The following is a 24,794-nucleotide window of genomic DNA, read 5'->3' on the forward strand; positions in this document are numbered from 1 at the left end:
TACACATTCATCAGCAGATCAGTTTCACAGATCCCATCTTTTGTACGGCACGTGTCATCTGAGTGCCTTCTAGATTAAAGCCCCTTAGGTCATTGTGCATTATATCATATTGCTGTAATTTGAGGAAATATCCAGCAAACGTGTTATGTAAGATTCTGTGGGTGCATGAGAGACCTAGCGTGCCATTGAGGGCCACCCACAGGTCACCTGCACTCCCCTTTAAATATGGATGGGCGTCCTAGCAGGGATCAGTGTCACCCCACACGTGTCTGTGAATGGAAGTGCCTCAGGCAATCATGGAGAAACTTATATGAGGAGAAATTCAGCAGATGGATGAGGTGTTTTTAGGGGAAAAAACAGACCTATTTGGGCAGCTGGTCTGAACTTGTTGGATGATCGGGGGCCAGATGTCAAGGTTAACCCTGCAAACTCCCTAGAGTATCAAACCCCACCCACTCCTCCATTGCAGAACTCTTTGTTGAATAGTTGACTAATCTGAATAGGTGCTTGAGCTAAATCAGGTGTCAAACGTGTTGCAGCGTTGTGCATTGTATTGATAGTATTGTCTTCCTCTGATAGCTGCCACGCGTCTGCTATCAGGTGAACAAAGCCATTTGACTACCAGAGGAAAACATTAAACAGCAAACAAGGGTGAAGGATACAGACTAGAACTTGTATAGCTGTAAAAGGGAGGGTCAATAAACATACAGTTTAGCCTTACCCATTAAAAAGTATAAATGTAATAAAAACTAAAATAAGTCAACAAACGTTTTATTTGCTTTCACACACTGTAGTGTCAGAGCTTTTATCAACAGCTTTTGTGAAAAACTCAGATAATTGAGGACAAGCTATAGTGAATCATTGTTAGGGAATTCAGGAATGATGTGCTGATCTTTAAAAAAAAGTATTTGTTTTTATTTACAAAAGTCATTGAACAAAATAACTTCTGTGACATTTTTTTCTTTTGTTAAAGATTTGAAAGTCAACACACAACAGTGGAGATAAAGTAAAGTGGCCACAGGAATGGATACAGGTATAACGTTGGTGATGTGACAAACCTGATAGCTAGGTTAGTTCAGATATCAGACCTCAGTTCAGTTTTTGCTCATAATGTAGCAGTTTACAGACCCCTCCTGCAGGTATTTGAGTTTGTAACGTTATTTGTTGAGTTGTACGTTAGTACTACAAACACTAGTGTTTATTGTTTCAGTTAACGTTATTTTATCCTATTTACCGATTTAGTTAGCTAGCTAGCTAACTTATAGCTCGCTAGTTTACTTCATTTTAATGTTAGCTACTGGCTACGTTACTGCTCATAAAAGCAGATACTACATGCCTATAAAGCAACTAAGTTAGCAAATACAGTACTGTATTAACTGTGTTAAAGTGACGCTTCAATACTGATTGGCCTAACGTTACTGTTATTTTGCAATTTGGTAATATTACTTCAAAACTGAATAATATGTGGCTTTGATAATATCAAGGTAACGTAGCTAATGTTGCGAACAAGCTAGCTCTCATAGTTCTGTTAGCTAGCTAACTAGCAAACTTCTTTTTTATAATACAATAGTGATACAAACAATGAAGGCAAAATGTGCCATTGTGTTTACGTACGTTTGCAACTTTTCGGTATATTATATACAGTATAACAAAACATAAATAAAGAAAATAAGATATTAGGGTCTTACAGTAACGCTAGCTAGACAATATAGGTCCAACAAATAAAAATAAATTTGACTTTATTATACATATTTGCACCTATGTATAAAATGTTTTAAATGCTCAGTCAAGTTTTTTCTCATAAAATCCAGATTCTTATCCTTCAAAAAAAATAAAATAATCCAGCTTTAATTGACATTGCATTCTAAGGTTGTAGCAGTATACCTTTACTCAGCCACAATTCATTTATCGGTTCACACTGAAAGAACACACTGTCTCAATATTACTCTTACAGAAAACACAGGAGTTGTTTTCCCTGTTAAAGTTAACATGTATGGAGTGATTTGGTGGATAAATATAATTGAATATTTTAAATGTCACTTCTTTGGCTTTTGGTGGGAGAGGATATGATAAGGATTTTTTCCTCATCTTTTGTGCCTCCTCACCACTATAGTCTCAGAAAAGATATTTTCTTTTCAGTTGAAAGGGATAATATTTTATACATAATACATTCTTAGCAAACGTTTAAGTGAACCTTTTGCAGTTCAAACTGACACCATCAACACAAAGAGGCCTCATCTCTGACATAGCTAGCAAACTACAGTACCTAGCAGCTAACTTTATTTGTCATGGTTTTTGCACATTAGCTAGACATTAGTCCTGCTAATTCTGTTATTATGTTGAAAGGCCAAACAAAATGAACTTAACTAGTGCAGTTACATTAGTTGTATTTTAAAATGGCATTAAATAATGTTAATGTCATCTGAGCATGTTTTCATAACACTAGCTAATGTTATTGGCCCTCCCCAATGTAAGTCAAGTGCAGATTTGAGTTGCCTATGCATCACTTTGCGACGAGTAGCCTACAAGATGCTAATGGGAGACTTCTGTATTGTCAATACAGTGAAAATGGACCTACTTAACAAAGTTTGGCTACAAGTTAGCAATCAAACACAACAAAGGTTGTCAGTTGAATGCCTGTTTGAGCTAACGTTAGCAATCAAACAGTCATAGATAGCTAAAACGTATTTGAAATGACTAAAACACAACAAAGGCTGTCACTTGAACAGCGTTTGGAGCTGTCGTTAGCAATCAAACAATCATAGATAACTAAAATTTGTATTTGTAATGATTCCCATCTTCTGTAATTGTTTGTATTCAGAAAAGTTTATTATTTCATGGATTTCACAAATTTCAGGATGACACCTTATGCTGTAAATCGTTTAAATCTGAGCATGCGCAACTCAAGTCTGCACTCAACTTTCATTGGGCAGTGACAGTTACACTGAGGTTAAGTTAACGTTACATAGTTTACACGTTACTGGTAACGTTAACGTTAATTATAGTAATATATAAATTGTCTATGTTATTACTGTGTTTTATTGGACAGAGGTCAGAGAATAACTATAGCTGGCTACTTTATGTTAAACAGTAGCTGGGGGGGATTTTGTTAGCAACTTGAATGGCTAAAGGTATGAAAATGAACAAAGTGAGGTAACAATTGGCCAAATGGCGTTACGTAATATTGCCAATTCAAAATGTTCATAAAACTAAATTTATGGTAGAAATAAGGTAACAAACTGATACGTTAACAGTTAACAGTGGTTAATGATGCACTCATTACTTCTAGTTTAGTATACTTTAACTGAATGAGTACCATTAAAGAATTGTAGATTTTCATCCAGTAAATTCCATTTTACTCAAGTCAGATTACACCCTGTGCATTAGGATCTCTTATAGACTTTGAGGTGTTGTGCTCTTTGCAGGCCTGGCTGTTTGGGGAACAGGTCATATTCGTAGGACCACAGTGTTTCCTCAGCAAGCTGGTGAGCGACTGGTCTCATTATCACTGTCTGAGCAGCACGTGCCTGGGACTTATCACCTACAAATTAGGAAACATGAGCTGTCAGCAGACTACAGGTTTGCATTTAGTCATTTTTAGCCTGTAATTGGCATCACAAAGAGCTTGTAGTGGGATCACTTGTTTGAAAGCAATGCAATTCTCGCTGATGCTCTCATTATCAACAGTGAATAATTACATGTTATGATCAAGCAGAAGATTGCCTGACACTATTATTAATGGTCTGGATTAAACTTAATGCACCATACGTATGTTTTTCTGTGTGGAAGGAGGTTAAGTTTCCCCCAATCTAAAGAAAAAATAACGGTCAGTGTGTGTGTATTGATATTTATGTGCGTTAGTATGATAAATTCCCTGTTTAACTTTGGTTTGTGATTATCGCAGCAGGATAACACAGCAGCAGCAGGTAGGCCGCTCACTGCTTACGTCAAGCGCAGTTGTAGTTTGCAATGGATAGATCACATTAGAACTTCACTGCAATAGCTCAGTAAAGCCATGTTAAAACTAGAGTAATACAATCAATCAATCAGTCATCTCCTGACTTCACAGCACAGGAGAGCTCTGCTGGAATGCTGCTAAGCTGCAGATGTACCAGCCAAATTACTCCAGAGGGGAATTACCAGGCCATAAATCCAGACGTCAGGAGGATGGCTGTAGCCTATTTCACGGTAAAAAATCCATGCAACTTGTTTCCATTACCTCCATAAAGAATGTCTCACTGTGCAGAGCTCAAAGTTATCGCTGACAACAGATCTAAACATGTTTGCATCCAAACACAGCATTAAATCATGGGGCCTTGAAACAAAACATTGTGAGAATCTGCTCTAGTCATTCACCGTGTCCTGACAGGTCCTTCAAATCAAATGATCTGATACATGACAAATTATGAGAGCAACTAATAATCATCTCCTGCTCATTCATAATCTTCTGTAAATCTGAGGCATGTTGTAGCCTGCAGGTTTTAACTTTCTCCAGATAGAAGCTTAGTTGTGTAACATCTAAGTGATGTACCAGGCTCATTCTGACTAAACATTTTCATTCTACAATGTTACCTGGATTTAAAGATTCATTATCGGATTGTTATCAGATCTAATGGTTTTAGCAAAACACAGGATCGTTTCACCTATTTTATTTGTGCAATTCCCATGTAAGTAGAAGGCAAACAACAGACACACACTCTAGTCAACACAACACAGTAACCACTGGCATCAGATCGTTGGCAGCTACTGGGCTTCATTATTGCTAATTAAGATGTATAAATATGCTGTCTGGCACTTGACTTGTCGTTTGCAATAGGCCATTTTTTCCATCAAACTCTAAAAGTGCCAAGGTAGACAAGGTGAGGACACGAATGCTGGTAGTGATGCTTCAGTGTGTACTCTGCGGGCACATTTCAGCTCAGCTGGCATAAATCTGACTGATGCCTTTGGGTGCCAGCAGCTAAACAAGCCCAGGTTTGAGGGGAGTGTGTTGTATATTTGTGCTGAGCTCAGCAAAGTCTGCCAATGTCTTTGAGTGTCTGGCTTCATGGTTTCTCATACAGAGCTCCTTGTTGAGCTGCGCTCTCTGGTCGTCTTACAGATGATGGCAGTGGACAATTTATAGTAGGAGTTACAGCCAGGAGGAAGTGACATCACTGCACGCTGTACAGAAAGAACCTGAAGGGCCTCAGGATTCAGTCCGCTTATTGTTTTTGGGCTAAGTTATACATTTCATAGAATTAACATCAGTTTTGCCTGCCACCACCTTCAGTTTAGGTGGAATGTCAATGGTTACATGTCAACTCAATAATTTTAAGTCAAACAACTAATGTGAAAATATTACATTTGAAAAGGGAAACCAAAATGTAAGTATAAAAAGGGCTTTGTGTGATTGAGCTGTGCTAAGTCTGTGTACATTGGGGCCACCAAATTGTACTTAGAGATAGCTAAATGCAAATTGTGAACATGAATACAAAGATATTAAGATATTAAGTAAATCTTAGAACACTAAAGTCTGTAATGCTGACAGATCTTTGAAGGGCAGGCGAGGCAAAAATTTGACAAACAAATTTACTTGAGGAGAAAGTGTGCTTTCACTGTTAATTTTATTTATTTTAATTTGATTTAGAATTTGTCTTTAAGTGGGAGTCTAAACGTCCACATCCATCGTCTGAATATGACGGCTTGTAAGGCAAACCTTCAGCATCTCAATTAGGACTCTCTCTGGTCATAGAGGCATTTTGTGATTTAGTTTGATAAGAAACTGTGTATTTTTTTAAATTTAAATAGTAACTGTGGCAAGTGTAAGAGGTTTGTAGGATAATCAAACGATGGTGCTGAAACTATCCTACAACATGAGACAATCTTTCTCTCAGTGATCAGACCTGGGATCCTTTTAGGTAGGAATGGTCACTTTCAATCTGAATACTTTTATCAGGTTGCTTTTATTCTCCAACATAGTATTAGTGATTGATCTTTTTTAATGTTGTTACCTTTTACAACCATTATCAAGTTTGCAGAGTTTTTTACCCCAGTTAACACGCTGCTTTCCCGGCCCACACTCATCTAGATGGATCAGGGACTGAAGCCAATGGTCAGGGCCCATTTTATGAAGAATTTTCTCTGGTTTGCTGTGCTTGTAGTGATACTAATATTCTAGTTTCTGAAGGAACATTGGCTGTAAATCATGTAATCATGAAACCAAAACTAAGGCTCTGTATACTGCTTCTACCAAGGAGGATATGATTTGTGTCCTTTTTGTTGTTAATTGCAGATATGCACTGTGACTAATTTAGCAGTACTGTTTCTGTGTTAAGGAAACCGTTTAGTCTTTAGTTTCTAGCCTTTATTTTCTACTTACCATGCATACCAGTATGAATGCCGGTGAGCTCCCAAGTCTGAATGTAAACATGTGCAACCTTTCCTCATCCTACAGATACCACAGTAGGTATTTCTCAGCCTATAAAACATGTTGTCACCGCTTGTCTGCTAAGACAAAATGAAAAAAAATAATGTTGTTTTGTCCTCTCCCTATATGCAGAAGATTAGTATAATTCCAATGCAAGTGTTCATTGCTACCTTCATTTAGCCAATGGGTTATACAATTTATGCCATGGATCAGTGGCATCACCCGTGATTTGTACCATTTAGTTTAGGATTCTAAAAATAAACAATACTATATTTCTGCCCAATCATTTAGATTTTGACTTGCATGTGGCTTGCTGTGTGTGAATCCTTACTAATGTGACAAGCACATTACTGTAAATGAGGGTCACTGAACAACGCCCGTAATTCCTTTGCAGTGACTAATTAAGAAAAAGAACAATTAGCCAATTGACCAATTAATAACAATCCTTTAATCTGCAAAAAGTGATCGGCAGGAAAGATCTATTGGTTTTTCTTCACTGTGAAAAGAGAAGCTCCATGGGCATTCTGTACCAGACAAGATTTAAAAGGCCTTTAATCTAATTATCTGAGATAAATAATGATTCATGCTATTACAAAATTGCTCGTAGAGAGGATTACAATACCATAAAATACAAAGTAATAAGTTTTACTGAAATGAATTGAAATTTCTCTTGCCTCATTCTCTGTCTATCTTTCTCTTTTTCTCTTTTTTTGTAATGCGTACTAAGTCATCTCCATCTAGAGTCCCATCAGTAATTTCCTGGTGATAACCATTTTCTGTGTGAATGTACCGGACATACTTCAAGCTCTCTTCCATTAAAATTAATTCTCAATTAATATGTGCCTATTTGTACATGAGTTGACTTAGGCCTATAGTCCAAAACTACGCCATGTTATTTTTGGAAACAAGGTTTTTCCCTCTATTCTCAAAAAAATCCGGTCCACACAAGCTTTGTGAAAAAAAAAAAAAATCCCCATCCAAATGAAAACACAAAAACACAATTGAAGCGCAGTCAAGAGAGAGTTTCTGAAAATCTTCAACCTGGAAGGAGTTCTCCACATAATCCCTTTCAGTTACCTAAAACGCAGTTTGCGTGTGGACGAAAGGCCAAAATGCATTGGAAAAATCTAGGTGGTGTGTAGGTGGTGTGGACTAATCTTTATTTCCGAGATAATGCTATCCTAAAAATATTAAGTAAATGTCTTGGTTTCTGGTGTAACCCCTCTGCCTTTATACCAAAAATACTTTTTAGGCCACTTTTTCAGCTGGTAAAAAAAGTTCTTCAGACTGTATATGTGTATGCTTGTCACCAACTATAGAAAGCCAAAGAAAAATAGTTATTCTATGTTCCTTATCTTACAGAAAACCAACATACCTGAGTTCATAATCCTCCCTGCATGCCTTTCAACGCACAAGTCATTGTTTGTTTTTCATATATATGCTAAATGCAAATAATCGTGAAGCACTTCTCCAAACATCTCTAAGTGTGTGACCAACACTTTGGTCTTGGCGTTAAGGACTATCATCATTAGGACTTTGCATGTTCTTTTCCCAGCCTGCAGTATTATGGAATGTCTCCACTGTTTTCAAAGTGTCACGTAGCCGCGTGAAGACCTATCAAGCCTTGGCTGGTGAGAAGCTTGCTAGCCTCTACGGACTTCTTTGTAGGGGGGTAAAATGCTTGCAATTTGCAAGTGAGATGAGTTGTCAAGCTATGGAGACAAGCAGGTGGCTAAATTTGTCTCCCTGTTTGGATAAAGCCGAAGCAGAGAGTATTGGCAAAATATTGGGAAAGCTCTACAAGTCTTTGTGAGTTCAGGTAGTGCTGCAATTAATTATCTTGCCCAAGTTTTGACACGTAACATTATGCTGTCACTCCCTCAGAGAGATGACGTTGAGGTCTTTATCCCTTGACTGTATTGCCAGCTGTCTGTTACTCTTCATGCCGTAAGAAAGAAAGAAAGATGGTCAGATGTACAGGATACAACTTAGATCAGGCGTCCAGATACAGTAGTTTAATACTATTTAATACTAATTTAATAGAAACATAAAAACAGAGGGCTTGACTTCTCTTAACTTACAAGTTATGCATCCACTTAAGGGTTGTTAAGTCTGTGAAAAGAAATAATCCATGAACATCTTTATATAAATGAATGTCCGTTTTGTTGCTTCCTGACACCACTGCTTTAACAAATTAGTGAATCAGCTGCAGTATAATTTTTTTTATACTTTAAAGTATCAGTTTCTTTGACATGTCGAGTAGAACAAGACAATCCACCTACAGAAAGTCTACTTTACAATTTCACAAGTGATCTCTTGAGAAAACCGTAATCACATATATTACCACAGTAACAATTCTGAGGTCACTGAAGATATATTTTAATGACATACATTCTGAAACGTTGTGCTTTTGTTCAGACTGCATTTTGACATGACTAGCCTGAGGACGAGAAGATGGGTGTTGAGGAGACAGCAGTTGCTGAGAGAGTTGTTAAGCTGGGTGGTGGTTTGTCTGGGGGTACGAGTTTGGAACATGCAGTCCCCTCTCCTCGAGCAGTGAACCAGAACCAAGTGGAGTGAGGCTGCCGGGCCACAAGAGCGCCATTGTTCTTCACATTAATCAAACTGAGGAAGGGCAGGTAGCATTTCCCTAGCCCACCCCACATGCACACCCTGCCAACCTCCATGAATGGACTGCTTTTTTAGCTGGCAGCGATTGGCCATCGGAGCTCCGAGAGGATGTGTGTCTGTTTAATTAGTGTGATGAGCTCAGCGGAGTTTATGTGCAGTGTCGGACACCAGGTATTAACCCCTCGAGTTTGACCCTGCGAGGGGGGCGACCGACCTCAATCTTGACATCTCTTTCTATCCACTGTTCTCGCTTTCCTCCTCTTCATTAGAAAAAGACAGATTAGACAGGGTAAAGCAAAGTGGAAGAGGGGGAGGCTGGTCTCAGCTTCAGCCTTCAGTTTTTTACCAGCCACTCTTTGTAGGCTTGCCCTCAGATGAGGAGAATAATTACTGCTATGATACTTCTAATGATGCTGTCATTAGGATGCTGATTTGTAGTCTGCTGCAGTGCTAAAAGCTTCTCCCTCTATGCTCTGAACACATGGAGCTTCTAAGAATTTAAAAAAAGCTTTTCACTCTAATGATATTACATGTGCAGATACAGACATATGTTTGGCTTTGTGATTTCTTTGACAGGTTGAAGTGCAGTAGAAACTGTTGCCAATGTGACTTAATCTCAGAGTTATTAAAATGAACTCCCAAGACAGAGGAGTTATCTAGATAGTGAAAGACACATTCAAAACCATAATTAGAGCCGTGGTCTCCTTCACTCTGTACCATAAACAGCCATATAAATGACACATAGATCATTCCCTGGCAGTTGCCTTACATGCACTTCGGATGAGAGAGTGCAGCATGTTAACATCACCCAGGGGCACTGCTTTCTAATTCATTTACCACAGCAGTGTTTTCCTAACAGTTTCAGCTGGCAATTAAAAACCATGAAAAGATACGAACACATTCTTACCATGCCAGACGCACTTTCCACAAAGGTAAAACAACCACTTCAGGCGCAATCAAAGCTTAGGATATCATCCTTTATCGGATTATGCACTTTATTACTGGAGTTCAGCGGAAAAAGCACAAGCTCTCGAGGGGCATCTACTTTAGGATTATAATGCCTCTTTTGCTCATAGATGGTTAGTTTATGCAAGGGTAATTAATAAGTCAAATAGTCTTCTGTCTTTATATTCTGGCTATGGTTCAGAGAAAGTGACATGGTCAGTGCTGGAACACACGTCCAAAAGTTAAAGGGCACTTGGAGGGCACTTTCACTGATGAGTTATGGTAATGATTTAGGAAACTTGTTTGGATTAATTCCATAAATGGTTAATTTGTTAAACTTTTAGCAATTATTTAAAAGCTTTTAGCTCATGCGGCCCAGTCCAGCTAGGGATTATTATGGGAACACATCATAAGGGCATCCTCTAAGCACATTATGCAAGCAAGTGCAATACATACTAGGGCGAAAGGTAAGGAAAGAAGTTTATTTTTGTTGGGGGATTCTCCAAACCCATAGTGAAATTTACTTTAAATAATGAAATTAAATTTGATAAACATACACGATTCACCTAATTCTTATTCAACCAGAACAAGCAAAAACAGAATCCCAGTTTTCTTTGAAAGAGTGAATCAGGCTCGGGGTTGTATTTATTAATATCACCCTTGCTACTAAGGGATTGAGGAACAAAGAACTGAAGTCACAGCATGTCAGCTCTCTAAAAGGCAGTGTTTGCTGCACCCCCTCTGAAAACACTTTATTAATTGGATTTAGATATTTGTAAAATGATCTATTTAATGGGATTACCACTCGTATAATGATCTTATTTATGAGGGAAGCAATCCAAGCTTTGGGGCGGGCTGATAATGCATTTCCAGCTCTTTGGCAGTTAATGTTGTGTTACAAGGGAAGATAAAGTTGAAGTCCCATTGTAAATGAAGTAGGTAAGTTAGCCCAGTGAAATGGAGCTGGTATGGTGGCAGGTCAGACGGGCTTGAGTGGCCGCACTCGCATTCCAGAGCCCTGTCTGGACTGTAGGCTCAGGCCGGCTGAACTCCTTCCAAGTTCAAGGTAGACGTAAAGAGGGAAGGAGGAGGGGACGGAGAGAGATAGAGTCCCCCCACCTCAGCAGCATAATGGCTCTTTCTTACGTCTTTATCCATCCCAATATCTCGCTGAAGCTTTTACAGACCCTGTTTCCACTTAAATGGCTGGAGGTAATGTCCTACCTTTTCCTCTTCTCTCCTCCCTCTCCAGGAAAAAAATGATTTAATCTTGTCAACAACAGTATTGGTATCAGAAAGTATGTGAAACAGGGTAGACATATATGTTGGGCAAAATAACACAAAGAAAATATGTACAGTTGTTTATTGTCGCTCTTTAAATGGATGTTTCATGTTTGCCAAGACATTTAAGCTGTTGGATGTTTTCCCTCATGGAGGTTTTAGCTTTCATGTAGTGTTGAGCCACTAATGCAAAAAAAAGTATATATGTAAATGCACTTCTTTTCTGCAGAGCACACAGACTTTAAAACATTACCATTTCAATATAACATTTGATGTATATGTGTTTAAAAAAATAGGTTATAATCTTTTACTTTAAAAGGATGTATTCTCAAATGAGATTATGCTAATAGACTGTAATTTGCATAAAACGGGTGGAAATGTTAAACCAGATTAAAAATTCTGAATATTTAAGAGTTTTATCCATGCTGTTAGTCAACAAATATATTCATTCTCTCGGAGAATATTATAGCCTAAATGTGACATTGTGGAAAAACACAAACTGTGTTGCAGTATGATCCCTCCCCCCAATACGTTGGCTTACTTGTTTATTACAAAAAACCCACAGTTAACATTCCTTGTGAAGTAAACTATAGTTGTTGTTTTTAATTTGTCTCATCTGTGCTGCTTAGCCCAGTCTGTGTGCGTTTAGGATCTTTTGAGCATTAGTCTCAGGTGAGGGCCGAGGCACAATGTGAGGCCAGCGATAAAGAGCACCCGCACAATACTCCATTCAAGACATTCATCTGCAAACAAGTGTTTTTTTGTGTCTCTGAGTCTTATTTTCATCACCATCAATTTAGTACATAGATTGAAAGTGATTCAGGTTGTGCTCTCAAGTTCCACACCCTCACAGCCCCCCAGCTTCTACCCCGTCCTCTCCTCAACCCGCAGCCCCCTCCCCGGGTCAGCTGGCAGGTTGTTTCTTTACTGTAAATAGATGAAATTTACCCCAACTTTAATCCCACAAATTACAACAAGCAAGGTGCCATCCTGCTGGATAATTAATACAGCCCAGTGTACTATATACAATTTTGAGTATTTTATTTTAAAACAGATTTTCTATTAAAATAAAATCATCAATGAAAAAACTGTAATCAAAGTATTGTGATCTTGCATAAGCATAAGTCAGTAATGTTTTCTAATTATACTAATATACTGAAAGGGACCAGTAACCTTATGAAAAATGTTGTGTAATATTTTCTGTAAAAAAAAAGAAAAGAAAACGTATTTGTTTGTTTTTTCATTCAGTACCACATTTTATTAAAATATAGAAAATATGAATGTAAATAAAGAAAAAAAATGACCAGTGTTTCAGTATCTAAAGTAACATTAAAACAGTGATTTTGTATGTAAAATATGAAATGCAAAGCACATGCACTGTACGGACACACAAACACACACACCATAAGCATACACAAATCCTTCCCCCCACCCATCCCCCCACACACACATTGACTTTGTCAGTACTTAACCTGTGAAAAATTATATCCTTTCCTTTTAAAACAATCTAATCTGGAAAATTAAAAAGGGAGAGCAAGACGGTCTGTTAATTTAAATAAAATCCGTCCACTAACAAGCTATTAATTGATCATATAAAATATTTAGCATTCCTCTCTGCCCATTTTAATGGCAACTGGAAAATGAATAGTTTGCCCTTTTGGAATTTATGGACTATTGCTCAGGTTTCTTTTTATTGATAGTAGAGTATATTGTCCTAAAAACCTCACATTACCAGTGCAAGCTAAAGATAAAAAAAAACATTAAACTATTTAGGTTTTTAAGATATACATGAGGCACGCTGCTTCAGGTTTTTGTGATACAAACACTCCTCCTTAAAGACAGGGAACTGTGGACATGTACGTATCCCATGAAGGATCAGACGAATTTGATCGTTACACTGTTAAATGACACAAGCACTTCTTAGTTTCAGCGGTTTGAGTTGTATTACTTGTTCCTGTATTATCCTCCAACATGGAAAAATGGAGCAATACACACTTGACAACCTTAACTGATTTCTGTGAGCCCACCCCTGCAGTGAATTAATTGTGTTACAGCACTGCACACTGCCCCTTGTGGCGTAGTACACACTGAGATTGAGATTGTGACTTGGCAGAAAGATCCTTTCTTTGCCCTGAGGCTTACACATTTTTACTCTCATTTATTTATTGGGTTATTTGAATAGCTTTGCTATTGTAAACTTTGGATACGTTGTTCTTTTCATATTGTCTCACGATAATACAGTCGAGAGTGGTATTTCTTCCATCTGGCAACGGCCCTTTCGGTGACAGCTTTCCAGCGTTGTGGTTCACAGTTAAAATTATCATTACAATATGTTACGCAAAAGAATCCTTCTCATATTAGCTGGGTCAAGAAGACCCTGTATTAAATTAGTGTGAAACCTTGACATCTTTCTTCCGCCTCATTTTAAATTTGTGAAGCTATAATCAACTGCAGATGTCTGTGTGTCCTTTCTTCTTTATCAAAGAGTTATTAGTTTCTAAATATTTGCTCTTACTCTTAATCTATATGCAAACTCTGCCTGTTTGACCTGTACTTAATTTTTTTAATTGAAGCAAACATATTAGGCATATTTGCTGTATCATGTGTGTTTTGAAGTTCCAATTTTGTAGATTTATGAAGTGTTGGCGACTGAGGTCAATGCCCTATTAGAGATTTATGAAATGCCCATGAGGCACCATTATTCAAGCTCAATAAATCATGCCAACCACTTTTATTGTGTTACAATGTGTCATAAGCCTGATCAAATGCATCTCTCGGTTCCAAGTCATCAGCATTAGGCAGTTTTGTCTATTTTAAGATGATTCAGGTCATCTGCTCGGAAGCTATCGCCGCATTTGTCAGAGCAGAGTCCTCATGAAATCCATTTTTGGTTTGACTCATTCATCACAAAGCATTTATGTTTCTAAACCGTTTGTACTGGCTATGGTGCTAGCCATCTGAGATGTCCCTAATGATACAGCTGCTGTACACATTAAAGGCCCTTAAGCAATTTTATTTCAAAAGCTGCGGCAAAAGAACTGAATCATTACGAAGGGGATTGTTGTCTAAACGTCCTGCTGGCATTTTTCCCAAAGTCCATTGAATATGAATATCAAAATAGACAGAATTGTTGTACATTCTTTACACACAACAGTTTTAGTAAGGGAATGTGTTTCCACAGGGTTCAGGTTATAGTCTTAAGGTACAGGGGTTGTAGATGTGAGGTGGATCAGCTTTGTATCACTTACATAGTCTTATAATGTAGGTTTCTCTCACTATAAGCGGTGGGCGTAAGCGTTGTTCTGGTGGGCAGAGACAGTTAATGTCCCAGATCTACAGTATGAATAAAGTCATATTGTGAAGTGTGTGGGCTGATGTGCTTGGCAGTCAACCCTGACAAGTAGATTAGCTTTTACTGGGCCACCTCTGAATGGCATGCACACGACTCAAGCGTTTCCAGTCACAACGCTACATATCAAACATCTAACGCCCAGCAACACAGATGAAAGCACATCAAAACATGAAAAAAAGAACCTGCTGTATGTTATGTGGCTTCTCCACAGCTGCAATGGTTAACAGGAGTCAAAAATTGGCATGTCTAAAAAGTGGGATAATGATTATAAATGTGACAGGCTGAAAAGTAATTACAATTGTCTCACTGTGTTTTCCAATAATGCCTCTAACATTTCTATAAAACTCATTTAAATCTTCCACAAGTCCAAAATTCAGTCTTGCTCTAAAGCCATTTGGCACATTTTTCTTCAGTTTACATTTAGAGCGGATTAGCTGAAGAGCTGAAAATAATCATGCCAGATGTCTGCTACAGCAAGAAAGCTGCCTCCCCGGTGGGCATTTGATTTTATTGAGTTTTTATCAATCTTAAGTGAATACACTCTGGGATCCTCATAATGCATGGCCTCATGTTGTGAAGTCATGTACGCAAACTGAATATCATGTCACTTTGTACAATGGTAAAAATGTTTAAAAAAAATAACAAACACACCCTTTGCCCATGTTAATGTATTAGGAGGAGTTCAAACAGTCAGCAACCGCCTGTTTATAGCCAAGTCAAACAGACAACTCATAGCTTAACTGGGCAGACTGGTGGAACAAACAGCATTATAAATAAGCCAAATTCAACGACAGGTTTAAACTCTAAACCACATCTGTACACGTTATAAAAGCCATGGTAAATGTAACTGTCTTAAAAACGTGTCTGAAAATTCAGTTGTCAGTCACACTGACTCATTAAAGTTCCTAAGATGATGAGCAAATGGAATTATGAGAACTTTGGGATTTGTATATTTTCGGCATTGTTAGCAATAGACAATAGAAATAATAAAAAGTTAAAGAATAGATAAACAGAAGTAACGGCAGGCGTCATTTGCGTGGTCTGTCTCGCATTTTTCATGGTCCTCCTTTAAGACTGGGGCAGTGTTTGTTAGATTTGTTTTTTAGCTTTAATGAGCTCCACTGGAATGCGGTGTCTCCCACATGTCTTGCAGAGGGCGGGGCCATCTTATTGCTGCCATATGTTGTTCTCCTAGTGACTCTTCCAGGCTTGTGTGGTCAGCCAGTTCAAAGAGCCCAGGCTCATTTGTTATACAACTTTATGTAACAACGAACCGATGCTTCAGCATGTCTCAAGCGGCAACAAAGGAATGCCGCCATTCTTTCATTGTCCTAACTGGCTCTGCTCACAGAGACTTTCAGGTCATCTGTTTCTCTAATTAGCATGTTTGCTGGACAATATGGGCTATTGTACTTGCAGAAATCCTTTATTTGAGTCCGTTCAGTGTTTGAACTCTGACAGCACTGTTTGTTGGATGGTTATGGTGAACGGTAGTAGTTGATCACTGTCATTGCCAGAGTGGTGCGCCGTGCCACATATGGCAACAATCTGACATGGTAATCCAGTCTTGAGGTTATGAGTGACTAGGTGTGGGCTCACTGGATCAGACTGACTTCATCAATTCTTCTGTCTTCCATTTCTGTGCAGGAGTAAGCAGTAGAGCCCCTGCTGGTGGTTGACAGGACATCTCAGCAGGAGCACAAACTTGGGCCTCACTACATTCCCCTCACACAGTTTTTATGTTTTTAAAAGTAACATTTTCACCTGTTAAAAGAAAGAGAAGAAAGGTGGAGGAAAGCTACATGTCAATTTGGTGTTCCGCTGTTTTCTTGCAGCATTTATTATCTGCCCCAAACTGGCTATCAACTACTTTGCTTTAAATCCCCCCTTACATCCTAATGTAACTCATGTTCATTAGTTAAAGTGGACCAAATTACAGAGGGTCTTGACCACCTTATACCACACACTTACTGCAAATAACCTGTTTTTCCTTTTTCACACATCAATTCCCCGGGGATGTTTTCAGCTTCAGTAGACTTGTGAGTCTTCAGGGAACAGGTCCAGTGCATGTGCTGGCTGGTAGGCCATTTGCAATAATCTCCTTTTTACCGTTTAGAGGCTAATTATGTAACATTACACCTGCCTCCCTGAGCCTTGGCTCTGGTATAGTGCAGAATGAGTTGCTTTCCCCCCCCCCACTACTCATAGGGGTGGTTAGAGTTTCTTAATGAGATTAGCCCAAAGCTGAAATCTGCTTTGTGTCCCTTGCTATATGGCGAGATACTGGATCAGCGGAATCAAAGCTAAGGGGGGAATCATTGGAAGATGCAGGCAGCCGACCTCGTTTCTGTCTCCCCTACAACCCCCCTGCGTGTGACTTGGACGGGATTCGTCGCTATCACACATGACATTGTGTGCAAGCTTTGCATAGGAAATATCTTTGTCTCACTGTGATGTTTGCTTGCTTCAATGTTTTCGTGCTTTCCCTTTATCTTGCTGTCCAGTTTGTATTTGCTGTTGGATCAAACTTCTCAATAGTCATTTTCAGAATTGAGGACAGATGGGTTGAATATTGAACAAAATAAAAAAGGGCTTTTCCTCCAGTCTGGGATATAAATTTGTCTAGCTGTGGTTGCTGTACTACTGTCTTTTTGCCTTTATTAACTCAAAACATCTCGTAATTTTACCACAACTTCTAAGGACGAGCCTAAACTCTTATTTGTCAGTAACAATAATGTGTAAGACAGATCTATATAAAGACAGAGCTACACCACCCACGACAGGCCATCTACTATTGGAGCCTTTCTTGCTCTAATTTACTGGGACCCTAATGTCCTTATGACTTTCAACTCAGACAGAAGATCAAAATCCAACAACCCGAGCCTAAACAGAATAACACACGTACATACACTTGCACATATGTAAACACACACACACACACACACACACAAACACAGAACAATGTATGCAAGCACACAAAACAACTCCAGTTTAGAATTTCCAGAGTGAAAGCAAATTCTCACTGAATCCTGCGAGCGATAACATGTAAATATTTTGCCCACTTGCTCCGAATATGATGTTGATTAAGAGAGTAAAGGTTAAGGTTAGGGAAGGGGCAAGGATTAGTGGTATGGACCGCGTCTAGGGTTACCATAACAGCCTGGCTGCTGGGACTAGTAATAACAACAGAAGTAATAATAATCACAGACTAATTGATTGAACCCCGTGGCTTCCTTGCAAGAGTCATATTTGTAAAGCTTAAATCCATCTTTATAACAGCTAAAATAATGCATCAGTTGCCAGTATTGCTTTCAAGTGAGTCTTGATTTATTTACTGAAGAACCACTTTTTCTTAACCATAAAATAAAATATAATCCAACAATATATATTTTTTATTCTTCACTTGTGAATTTTCTTCCCACTGACTGATTATATTTACCTATCTATAATTTCGAAACTGAGCATTGTGGGTTCTCTGTATGAGATCCTATCATTGCATTGTAGTTTGTTGAATTTACAAAGAAGCCTAGGAGCCCTGAAGCTATATACTGCTACAGAGAGCTATTTGCTCTGCGTCAGCGGAGTATCCTGTCATGGAGAGAAAATCCCGTTTGAAGTATGGCCCCCGTCTTTCACACTGACGATAATGCTCCTGGCTTTATCATGTCCTCCGTGCAAAGCCCATGTCTTCTCTTTTGTCCGGCTCCCTCTCCCTCACTCCTGCACACCCCCTGGCTTTCCTCTTTTGTGTCACTCTCTGTCACATTGCTACCCGTTCACAGTAAGGAGAAGCGGTCCAAACCTTATCCCCCGGGGCATGCTGGGAAGTGTAGTCAGAGTCTGGGGATTGTTGGTTCAGTCTTTGGGACTTTGCTGATATCAGCAACTGGAAACGGATCAATGGTCTGATGCAGTTTACATTGTGACTAAATTTGTAAAGTACTTTAAAGCAAATGCTTCATGAAATTTACATAGACCATCCTGTGCTGCAAACACATAATTATAGATATTGAATAAAAATGAGTCTTTTGGTTTTATTTATAGGGTTTTATGGCTGAATACATTCTAAGGTAAATACTTAGCATTTTAAATTAGATACATTATTAGCATTCATTCTGCTTTAGTTAAATCCACTGCTTTAAATGTAAATGCACTGCACTCTTTTTCCTCCACGGCTTTGTTGGCCTCTCAGAAACCTTAATCCAATATCTTAAATAGGGGCCTCTCATGCCATATGCATGTGCAGTATCTTATCTGGTGAATATCACAATCATTCTCTAGGACATCAAATATTTAAACAGGGCAAACCATCAAGAGACAGGAGGGAGGGCAACGAACCAAGCCTTTTGTGGGCCCCTGTGTGAAAACAATAAATGTGCTACCAGCCCTCAATATTTTCATATTCAATGACTCTGTATGATCCATATGATCCCAACATAAAGAGGGTCTGTGAACCCTCTCTCTTAAACTGTAGCAGGCATATATTACCAGGCTTAGAGCTTGGCAAGCTCCGAATCCCAAAATAGATTTCAACAATACTCTATGAGGATGCATTAAATAAATCTCTGCTCAGCTAATCCGCGGAACAGTTCACATTTTCGAGAGAGACACTCCGGTAGGACAAAAGCACTGCTCCGCTCGCCGCGCCTTCATCTAGGGACAGACACACATAAAGAGAGATATTTAGAGAGAGGGGAGGGATGTGGGGGGGGGGGGGGGGGGGGGGGGGGGGGGGGTAAGAAATCCTCCGCTAATGTTACAGAGAATTCTCCCCCCAAAAAAATCCTCATTGTGTGCTCTTGCACTGCAAAGCAGATCCTGTATCGGTCTATAATTTTTCTTTTTCTTTTTTCTCGAGAAAGTGCAATAACTTAATCTTAAAGGCAAAACGTAGACATGAGGGCCATCTCGAAAACATGTTGTAGATAAATGTTAATCACATTAGCATTTCCCAGACTTCCGTAAATCTCCGTAAATAGCATGCTGAGGTTGATCCCTCTTTTTTTGCCCATTGAGGCAAAATTACAGTTGATGAATTGCTTTTGCCATGCATGTAGGCTAATGAAAGCTTTGCTCCTGGGCCTTCCTTAACAAAGGCTCATAATTTTTCCACTTTCCACTAAAATAAGAACCTGTTCCACTTTTAATTAATAGTTTTACCCTCTCCTATTCAGGAGTGTATGCATAGTTTTCAAATTAATTTTTTAGATGAGGCTTGGTTATTAATACTGAAGAAACAAGCCCCTTTGTGTCAAAGTAACAGGGAGGTAATGTTAGCCTGCAGGTCTAGAAAGAATTTCTGTTCATGTCACCTAACTGCTTAGCGCGACTCATGACTCTGCTCCGAGAAGGAAACATTTCATGACAGGTGACTATTTCACTGAAGACGCAGCTTTTTAAAGCACTTAGGATTGAACTGTGATTTTATGTTCCTGTAAACTAGAGCCACACGTAGTGGTTAAAGAATATTAAAGCAATCAAAGTGGATTCAAATCTGCATCAGGGCATTTTTAGTTAATGCCATTGCAGACATTAATATTACCGCAACCTTCCTTTTAATTGTTATCAACAATTATAAATGGCTTCTATTGTGTTTATATGTTGCTTCACAATGAGTTACCTCTGTTAATGGAAGTATTAGATTAATAAGAAGCAATTAGCATGCATTAGGGTGCATGCCACACATAATGAGTACTTGGGTATGATTACTCAGACAGCTTGATGTTTGAGAGAGCAAATAGCCTTGTCTAGCCATATGTGGTTATGGGACACACTCACTATCCCATTACAGATCTAAGTGAGGTGGGTTTGACATCCAACTCCTACAGTATCCTCTCACAGCAGTAATGTATTGCTGTTATGATCACATGTCTCCTGCTGAAAGGCAACACATTTCTTTGTATTATGCTAACATATCTGTAAATATTGTGACATTCTGTCGCCCCTTCACTTGCTTTTCTGAGTTGTCAAACAGCAATCCTGTCATTATGTGTAAATCACTGCATGTCATAATACTAAGAATAGCTTCCTTTGCACAAGAGAGTATGCAGCTTTTATGGGTTTTTTGATAATGACATCAAATAGCACTTGTATTCTTTACTGCTGATAAGGAAGCAAAAAGCAAAAGAGAAGATTTTCTGGTGAGAATCCATTTCCTCTTTGTACCTGTGGCTTAAGCTCAAAGGTGGGCGATCCATATGGCAATTTAGTATTTGTATTTCCAGGCTGTCACAAAGAATCGGCCCTGACATTGAGCAGATGCAGCAAACCGAAGCGGTAGCTGCAGTTAGGCAGTGTGGGTGATTTCATACCAATTAGTGCAAATCACAGAGTACTTAGGATTATTGCCTAGTGAGTTTAACAACACTTTGACACCTCTTCTGAAACTGACCCCGCATAGGTTTATTTCCCCCCATAGATTTCGGACTTCATTGCAGGACGTAAAAGTAATTTATCTAGACGGGGACTTTTCATTTCACCAGCAGAGTTTTTTTTTTTTTAAATATGGCCTTCGGTGACAAATCTGGCTTCCATCTAAGGTCAGGCCAGTCCCCCTCATTTGTAGTAAGCGCAGGGGTGGCCGGGCTGGGGACAAACTAACAGCCCCTTTCTGCTGCCCCCCCATCTAGGGGCTTTAGCTGAACTGCTCTGGCATGAAGTAGAAGCTGCCGTCTCCATGGTGACAAGTCACTTCAGCTCCACCAGCTTTACCCAGCGCGATCCGGCTTCAAGTTGACTGGCTTTAAAAAAAAAAAAAGACATTGAGCGAAAATATACAGTTTCATTTCTCTTCCCATTATGTCGGCGGGTGAAAAACAGCCCTAATTTGGTGCATTGGCTGCTTACTCGAATAATGCCTGGAGAATATGCACTGAATAGCTGTTCTGTTGGTGAAAAGCTAATGGAGGGAGTCTTTGGCAGTGTGTCTCTCATTGAGGAGGGAGAGAGAGAGAGGCGATCCCAGAGGTATGGATGGGGCTGCTGTGATAGTTGTGAACTCTCCCAGTGTTTATGTGTCAGCCAACAGCCTCCGGAAGGAGACTGGAGACATTCTTCACACCGTCTTGCAGACAAGAACTGGTCCCTTCAATTAAATGAGTTAATTTGAAACCATAAGCTTGTCCTTAATTAAGAAGAGCTTAGACATCTCCTGAAATGAAATATCTGAAATGAGCTATATTGACGACATACTATTCCCTTTGTTCAGATGTTGGGTTCCCCATCCTCCTCTATTAGTCACGATTGTCCATATGCAGAGCTCGGTTAATGCAAGGCATTGACATAACCTCAGGAAAATGTATATCATTTTGAAGAAAGGTTCAGTTTCAAAGTGGATCCATTGTGGACTCCCACCACGTCTTTTCTCAACCGTATTCCCCGTCTGCCTGACTCTGTGCATCCCTGGTGCCAAAGAGAGGAGGATGAGAGAGGAGGAGAGGGAGAGAGATTGTGGCATTAAGTAAATAATTTGTATGATAATTCATTACAGCGCAGTCTTTTTCAACTTTAATTGGTCTAAATGAAGAGACATTTCACACCATTTAGATAAAAAAGAAAAAGGAGGCCAGCATAATGAAAAGGGGCCTGCCTATCGGACTTCAGAGGTTTGCTCTAAATGAAAATGTAATTGCAGGCGGAATGGTACAAGAGGAGAGACCCGCGCTGCAGATCCGGGGGTATCTTCAGACAGCCGAGCAAAAGCTAATGACTGAGCAATTTGGAACATTTACTCACCCCAAAGACTCTCATTAAGTCAATCACAGGCTTAGCCGAGACCCACTCGCAGCGTCGGAGCCGGCCCCGCATTTATTCCAACATCAATCAGGAGGGGCCGGCTTCTTCTTCTTTCAGAAGCCATGAAAAACGCCCAAGTAATTTATTCGGGATCTTTGAGAGGATAATGGCCAATTATTTGTTTATAACACTGGTTAAATTTTCATTAGGCAGATTAATGGAATATCATGTACTGTCAACACTGGACTGAGGGGTGGTGTGTCAGAGATAAACGGCCAAACAGATGATGTCGCTCTGTTAGTAAATTGGTTTTTCTGCAGCCCTTTTCCTCCATATGAAAATTTAAAGGTGGACAACACACTGGGGGTTCAAGCTGTCTCCAACAGGAGTGGAGGCTGAGAGAGGCTGAGGGGAGGACATTGTTATGAACTTCATCCAGTTGCTGTTTTTTTTTGTTCTTAGTGTTTGGCTGTAAGTTTTTCAGCATCCTATTTAGCCTGTTTAAATGTTAAATGTTCCACAAAGCTTGACTGTGTGCAGGCCCTCTACACATTTATTCACATTTATTCATTTTCTCCTGAGCCTCAAATTACCTATTCTATCAATCATGCACAATCCATAGCCAATCTCTGGGATACATATTTCATACAGGCACTATTTGAAATGATAAATCTGGTGAGTTTTTAGAAGGTAACTTTTTAATGAACAGAAAGAGCTACTTTTGGCAGTGACTGTGAGTGATAACTTAATCTGACATTATGCAGGCGACACTAGATACCTGTAAGTGACAGTTAGGAGTGAAATGACAACTACAAGGCAGGCAGGCTGGTGATTTGCTGACCTCATATGATGTTTAAAGTTGATATAAAGCAGTTTGAACCTTAAGACCCCCACCTGAAAGTGGTCAGAGAATTGTCATTTTGAGCGTTGCATATTTGGGCTTCAAATAACCACCTTTTTCCCCAAAACGCAGGGGTTTTGAGAATCGAGATAAAATATGGCGTATCAAATCTTAATATGCACGCTTCACCCACTAGTGTGCAAATGATGCATTGCAGCTTCACATTCCCACATTTATGAAACCAGAATTTTAATGACTTGTAGTTTAGGAGACTGAATTTTTTTTGTGAAGGCTTATGGTGCAAAAAACGCATGTTGTACTCCAAAGCTCTAACAGCTTGGATCTCGTTTCAACATGAATTTGTTATACCCACATTACATTATTATTACATACATTTCAAAGAATTTAGCCATCATTTTTCTCCATAAACCTTTGCGTCCTGGATGTGAGTTAATTTGGAACCCTGGATCGCAATCTGACAACCTTAGGGCACCCAAAGTGCCTACTAGCTCCCTTATCAAAACAATCATCGGCTGAAGGAGGTTATCGTTGGGCTGGGCTATCTGTCACGCGGCCACCGGCAGCCAGCGGGACACAAGGGCCATTTAATTAGGCCCACTGCTCCTCTCTGGTGTGAAAGACTCTCAGGCCCCTTTGATTCCCCGCTGCTCTCCCAGCAGGAAGTGGTTGGTGATAATTGACACAGGATTTCCTTGTTAACCAGCGGCAGACTCTGTGGATTAAAGTGACAGAGATCTCCAGAAGAAAGTGGGGAGTAGATAAGGGGGAGGGGAGGAGATGCAGTGGGGGGAGTGGTGGAGGAGGCAGCTATTTACCGCTCTTGAGAAACCAGGGAGGAAATAGCAATATCAGACTGGTGCGCGGTCCTGCCGCGAGATGTAGCTCCCACTTATCTTAGCCATTTCAGCTTGGCTGATCAAAGATTGGCTTTTCTTAAAATAACCTGGGCCCAAGGTTGAGTACATGCTTCCATGCCACGGGTTTTTTTGGCAAATTATCAGTCTCTTCCGAACCCCCCCTACAAAGCTGCATGGCTGTTTGTGGAGGACTAGGGCGATAATCTCATTTTATTTGTACAATTATACACTATCATGGAATAAAAGCATATTCGCAAATGACGTAATTTCCCTTTTTGTACCAACTGGGTCACAAGCTTTGACAAAAGCATTATCATGCAGACATGAGAGGTACCCGATCGGATGCAGGACAAAGATGGAGCTTATCCACTTTATTTATTTCTAGATTTCCTTTCTGCTTCATCCAACTACTACACAGCTTATCAGCAGACATTTTACAAGTGGTCATTGGAAGGTTTTAACAGCTCTTCTAGAGATAAAAGAAGAAGAATCTACTGTACTCTTCACTTTCCAAGAGTCTTCATCTTCGTGCCAGCTTGCCTTACCATTGTATCTAGCATATGACAATGTAACTTTACTTACAACATACAGAGTTGGGATGGCTTTCTGGCTGGACTTTTGTATAATCATACACTTTGTACATTTTTAAACACAACTTACTGTAAATAGTATTTAATAAATTCAGCGTTGTGGCCATTCTGCTAAGACGTAATAAATGAAGCT

At 39.4% G+C, this 24,794-nt stretch overlaps 1 long non-coding RNA gene across 7 annotated transcripts in view; it reads left to right on the forward strand.

The window, feature by feature from the left end:
• The first annotated feature begins 969 nt into the window (after positions 1–969).
• The window catches only part of LOC117960709, an 80,531-nt gene continuing 56,706 nt past the window's right edge, over positions 970–24,794 (forward strand). For 2 of the 7 annotated variants that reach the window (XR_004660209.1, XR_004660214.1), the window contains exons 1-3: positions 971–1,139; positions 3,426–3,485; positions 4,070–4,188. This is a non-coding gene — a long non-coding RNA (uncharacterized LOC117960709). Of the gene's footprint in view, positions 1,140–3,425; positions 3,580–4,069; positions 4,189–5,101; positions 5,469–24,794 lie in introns of those variants that run through there. The other 5 variants (XR_004660212.1, XR_004660211.1, XR_004660208.1 and 2 more) reach the window with 5 other exon arrangements.

The sequence above is a fragment of the Etheostoma cragini genome, chromosome 17 (assembly GCF_013103735.1).
Source record: "Etheostoma cragini isolate CJK2018 chromosome 17, CSU_Ecrag_1.0, whole genome shotgun sequence".
NCBI lineage: Eukaryota > Metazoa > Chordata > Actinopteri > Perciformes > Percidae > Etheostoma > Etheostoma cragini.